Below are 6,115 nucleotides of genomic sequence, written 5' to 3'. Positions count from 1 at the left end.
TCTATAAGAATTTTTTTTTTAATTTATTTTATTTTTTTATAATTTTGTAAATATTTCTTCTCCCCCTCTGTTATGTATATTACCATTTATTGTTTACCTAATTTTAATTTTGTTTACATTGTTTACTTTAAAATTATTTTCATTAGATTAATTATTTTATATATTCTTGTTTGAGAGTGGTTTAGATTATTCTTCATTTAAAACAAATTTGATCCTTTTTTTCTCTCAACTCTATTCTTTACAATTTTTCCAACGTTTCGACCGTCAGGCCATTCTCAAGGATACCTTCATATTGATGTCATTTTCTTTTTTCAAATCTTAAAAATGCAGGCTAACTGCCTTTGTCCCATCTTTAAATAAATTAATCATTAAATTAATATCATAATAACATTATAAAATTTTTGATTTTTAAAATAGATTTCTACTTACATAACCTTTTCTATACAATTTTTTTCTTAGATTTAAACTTTTACAAACCACTTCTCTTCTTTCCTTCATTTACATTTGCAAACTTAAAACAGAACCTACCTTCAACAGGTTAGGACTCTGTTATCATCTTATCATATAACAATAATTTTTCTTAAATCATTAATTTACATTTTTAATATAATTTAATTAACATTCATTACTAATTATTCTGCTTATAACACAAACATTTTTTAATATATTTAAAATCCATAATTAATTTATTCTTATTTTATGTGTATTTTTCTTAAACATACATATACCCCCCTTTTTTTCTCTTTTTTTTATATCTTATTTTTTAACAGATTTACTCATCTATTCATAAAATCAAATTTATGCTTATTTTGAGCAACATGTTGAAACATTGCTGTTTTTTTTCCTGCGGTTCCTTTTCCATATTCTTTACATCATTTCCATGTTGATACATCCTGTCTTTTATACACATAGAACTTTTATAAACATAGAAGCGGGTCAGACGGTATGGGTTCTGAGGACTGAAGGGACAGTTCAAGAGGCAGTTGTTGTCTCTCTGATGTCTGTGGCTACTACGGAGGGTGGTGAAACGAACTTTGTAAAAGTAGAATGTCCAGATGCAGACGGGGTAGTTTTAGGAAAGACGATCCCCATTGAAGATGTTTTTCCTCGTCCACCGAAAGCCCAAGGCAGCATCACGGGGGCGGGCGGCGGACAACAAGACAAAAGCCCACGCCCTCAGGACAAGGTTTGTCCTATCTGTGGACTCTCTTTAAGGGTGAAAGAGGACTCGGAACCCATATCGCAAAGAAGCATCCCAGGGAGGCTAATAATAACACACTGAGGGGAATAATTAAGAATGTAACAGGTTCAAAAAATGGAGAGGATGAAAATTCTAAAATAAAGGAAGACATTGCAAAATGGTCTGCTACCTTCAAAAGCCTACATGAGCAAAATACCACGAATACTGCGGATTTTGACGAGGCCGTAGGCAAGTTTCTAATATTTCTAAAGACGATCAATGCGGAACTGCCAGGCCCCCAGCACCCAGCCGTCAAATTTTACAAAATGAGGAAGAAAAATAAATCTAATATGGCGGACAAAGGTGCTGGAAAAGTATCAAATCCGCAGAGGGCCAATAAAGCAGACCGGAGTCGTCGGCAAGAACAATATCAGTACGATGTTGCACAATACAACTATTACAATAGAAGAAAAAAAGTAGTGCAAAATATCATGAATGCCGACGCTCCTAAGCAATGTCCCTTAAAGGTGGCTGAAATTGAGAGGCATTATAAGACCCTGTTTGAAAGCGAAAATCTCCGTAAGCGTGTGGAGTATGAAGAACAGGCCCCGATGCCGAATTTGATCTCAGTAGAAACTGAATCAATAAAGAAAGCCATAAAATCTACATCTTTAGATACTTCGCCGGGGCCGGATGGTGTTTTAATCCGCACGATAGAGTTCTTTAATATAGCCCATATAATTAAGATAATTACGGAGATAATGCTGAAGGTGGCCTATGTACCAGAACCACTTAGGCGGGGGGGCACGATTTTGATATATAAAGGCAAAGGAGATGCAAACAATATATCATCCTGGAGGCCGATTACAATATATTCGATCGTGCGCCGAATTATTGAAAAGGTGCTTGACTATGAACTTAGGAAATAGGTCACCTTCCACAGAAATCAAAGGGGTTTTATAAAGGGCCTTCCGGGAGCACACGTCAACGCGAGAATTATCGATGCGATTTTGAAAGATGTTCTAAGTCTAGGGGATAACATTAACATATTTCCAAAAGACATAAGAAAAGACGTAATCATATTGATAACAGATGTAGAAATAATTCTTAGAAACATGGAAGATCTGGGACAGCGACCAACGGATCTATATAGGCGCAGAGATGACCCTCATTTGATAATTTGTAATTTATTATTTTTATTACTTAGTCTATTTTTACTATTTTAGTGAAGCCAGCCAGCAAATTGAAGTACGTCTGGTTCGCTTGAGGGAGAGTCAGATGCCGCCGAGAAGATGGCCAACCAGTCTTCATCATTAATACAGCTGAAGATATGGAATCCTTTCACTGATGCCACCCCCCTGGTTACATCAGATTTAAAATTCTATTAATTTGTAATTTATTATTTTTATTACTTAGTCTATTTTTACTATTTTAGTGAAGGCAGCCGGCAAATTGAGGTACGGCTGGTTTGCTCGAGGGAGTCAGATGCCACCGAGAAGGTGGCCAACCTGTCGTCATCATCAATACAGCTGAGGATCTGGAAGCCTTTCACTGACACCACCCCCTGGTTACCTCAGATTTAAAATTCTATTAATTTGTAATTTATTATTTTTATTAATTAGTCTATTTTTATTTCCGGCCTTTCTTCAGAAGGTTGCCGAGTGAAGTCTGGGAATGGAAGCACCGGCTCCTGCTGCAACTTCTCCATGCACCGCCCGGTATTGTTTTCTACCAACGGAGTGATGATCGCCTTCCTGCCTTTCTTCAGAAGGTTGTTGAGTGGGACGAGGTACTCAGCCATTTCTGGCACAAATCTCCGGTAATAATTTAATGTTCCCAGCAACTTCCGAAATTCCTTCACATCCCTAGGGACTGTCAGCTGCGAATTTATCTCCGTCGGGATTAACTCCTTCCCTGGAAATCGTATGGCCTAAAAAAATTATTTTTTCCTGCCCAACGATGATTTCTCTCCCGATAATTTCAGCCCAAATTGCTTGATTCTCTGAAATACTCTGTGAAAATGTAGCACACGTTCGTCTTTGTTCTTAGTGAACGCTAGAAGATCATCCATATAAATCTGGCATATCTATTTTCTTGGTTGCTTGCTCTCTCTCTTCTACCCTCTCCGTGTTCTCTCGTCCTCCAAGGGTTGGGGATGTTTCTGTGTCGTTGGTATTCTATCCGGCTCCACCCTGGATTTTGAGCAATTTCCACAAACGAGCGCTCTCTCGGAAATCCTTCCTTCTTCCCTAGCTCCTTTGCCAACTGTATCTTTAGTACCAGAGATAAGAATTGCATCCGACCCTGTACCTGGATTATTTCCAAGATATCGCTGAGTTTATTTTGCATTCTGTTAAAGCGTGTCAGGAGTTCCGCGGAATACTTCCCACTTGACTGTTTTGGTTCCCCTGATTATCATAAATATGTCCTCTTCTGGGGCCCACCATTTCCTCCGAACGCCTTGTTTAATCTTTCCTTGATAACTCTCCAAGGGGCCTCTTCGTCCGCCTGAATCTGGTTGAGGATGCTTGTCTTTACTCTGTAGACGACCGCTGCTTTTAATGCCTCTGCATTTTCGCTATCGAGTAGATTTTCGATAGACTTCGCTTCAATTCGGCTTATAAGTCGGTCACCCCCTTTTATGAATTGGCTCAGTTCTCCTATTATCCACCCGGTAAACCGTTCGAGGTCAGAAACGGCCTTCCTCAAATCTTGGGCGGTTGCTGTGCGTACTTTTACCCACTCAAGTGTTGTAGCGTGGGCTCCCGCTAGAGAAACTTCCGGTAGTGGGGCAAGTTCCGGGGGTGGAGGAGTCACCTCCATGGGAGGTGGGTTCTGGATCCCATTTTGATTCAAAGCTTCCAGGTTAAAAACCGCTTGTCTAACGATCCCGTTGCCATTTGCAGCCATTATTTACAAAAAAAAATGAGAGAAGGAAAAAAAATTGAAGATGAAGAAAAAAACAACAAAAAAAATTCCTTCTTAAAAGAAAAAATTAAGCCGGTGTCTGAAGTGCCCAGGTTTCGGCACCACTCAAGTATCATTGAAAGCAAAATGTTATAGAGAAGAAGGAATAAGATCTAACACGCTTGGACTGCTGTAAAATACTGGCTTTATTGGGTTCAATACATCTTTCCTACTATGTGTACCATTAGATTTTTCATTCTATCCTCGAACCGAGGTATGGGATACTTCTCGTCTTCTGTGTTTTCATTCAATTTGCGATAGCCGACCACTACTCTGCATTTTTCTCCATTTTCACCCAGCGTGCTTTTTTTCCTGACTGCCCAAAACGGGCTATTAAAGGGAGATGTGCTGTTCATTATGATTCCTTGGTCACGTAAATTATTTATCTCCTCTCTAATATGTTGCCGAAGTGCTTGCGGGTACCGCTTCTCCTTCACATAGGTTACCCTATCTTCTTTTAGGTGAGTTTCATGTACTGTTTTTCTTGTTGCTCCCAGTACATCCCCTTCTCTAAAAAAAAATGTCTTCAAACTCTTCCATGATTTTGTCTTTCCAGCCTCCTTCCTGATTAATCGCTCCTATCCTTGCTTCACTATCTCCGACGAGCTGTTGGCAGACAAATCCCTTCTTTCCAATCTTTATGTCCCACTTACCTCGGTGATTCTGAACACAGGATAGGTCACACCCTATAATCATTTGGTAGTCTCGTGACATCTTTACTACTATGTGTACCATTACATTTTTGCCCTTTGCTCCCCATATACTCAATACCATTTCTGCCTCCCCCTCAACACTGCAGCCCCCCCCCAAGAGTGATTAGCCACTCTCTGACCTGGAGCGCCCTCTTTCCACCTCTCATCCTATCCAGAGCCTCCCTCGCACGCAGTGGTATTGGAATTCCCTGTATCCACCAAGCAGCTCGGATGAGAGGCAGGCCGCCGTGCTCTCCTCTTACAATGTGGCTCACCAACGTGCGGCCGCCCCTCTGCAGACACGCACCTCAGACCTCCCTCGTCCTGCCAGCCCCCTCAGACTGTCTCCACACGTTCCTCCTGCTCTGCTTTTATGAATTCCAACCCTGCCTTCAGCATCTCCTTTATTTAGTAGCTCTTCCGCTACTTTAGTTTCTATTCTTGATATAAGTCGGACGCCTCCTTTGAAAAAATGGTTCAACTCACTAATTTCTCCAGTAAACCTTTCTAAATCTGAAATGGCATTCCGCAGGTCCTGTGAGGTTGCTGTTCGGATTTTCATCCATTCGATAGCATTTATTTGCTCCGCAGTCAACGTCATCTTTAAATATTTATTTGAAATTACGATATTTAGCATGTATGACAAATTGAGAGAAAAAAAATTTTATTTTTAAATTTAAAAAATAACTTTCGATCTATGCACTCGTTTCGGGTTTCCGCACCAGTTACGTGTTGGCCTAGAAAAACTAATAAAAATGAAAAGGATGTCGGAAGAATACTCTCTCAATGCGTAAACGAGACTGACTTTTATTTTATTCATCACCTCTATATATACAAGTTCTAACAGGTGATTGATTTGAAACAATCAGCGAGCACGAAGTGCCGCTGTAACCCGCCAGGGTCCAGCACTACAAGCGTCACAGAAGCTAAGCAATTGTATATAATGTTATTATTATAAAAATACGATATCTTGTACAAATGTATATATGTTAATATGTAATGTGTAAGAATGTTAATTATAAAATTAAAAGAGATTGAGCAAAAAGAGGCCACGGAACTATCTCAAGTAGAGTTAAAAGAGTGAATCCTCAGTGATAACCGATCGGCACACAAGAGTGGGTTTTTAGTATGCTCACCTTAGACGATGGCCTCTCCTCTCCCTTTCTCCAGCAATCTTAGTCCGTCTGCTTCACCTCGGCAACCAGTGTAATTTCCCGTCCCTCCCCAGCTCTAGTCCGTCCGCTCCATCTCGGCAACTAGTAAGCTGGCTCCTATC

The sequence above is a fragment of the Halyomorpha halys genome, unplaced genomic scaffold (genome assembly GCF_000696795.3).
Source record: "Halyomorpha halys isolate HHAL.00 unplaced genomic scaffold, Hhal_1.1 Scaffold1407.1, whole genome shotgun sequence".
NCBI lineage: Eukaryota > Metazoa > Arthropoda > Insecta > Hemiptera > Pentatomidae > Halyomorpha > Halyomorpha halys.
This window is presented reverse-complemented; position numbering follows the sequence as displayed.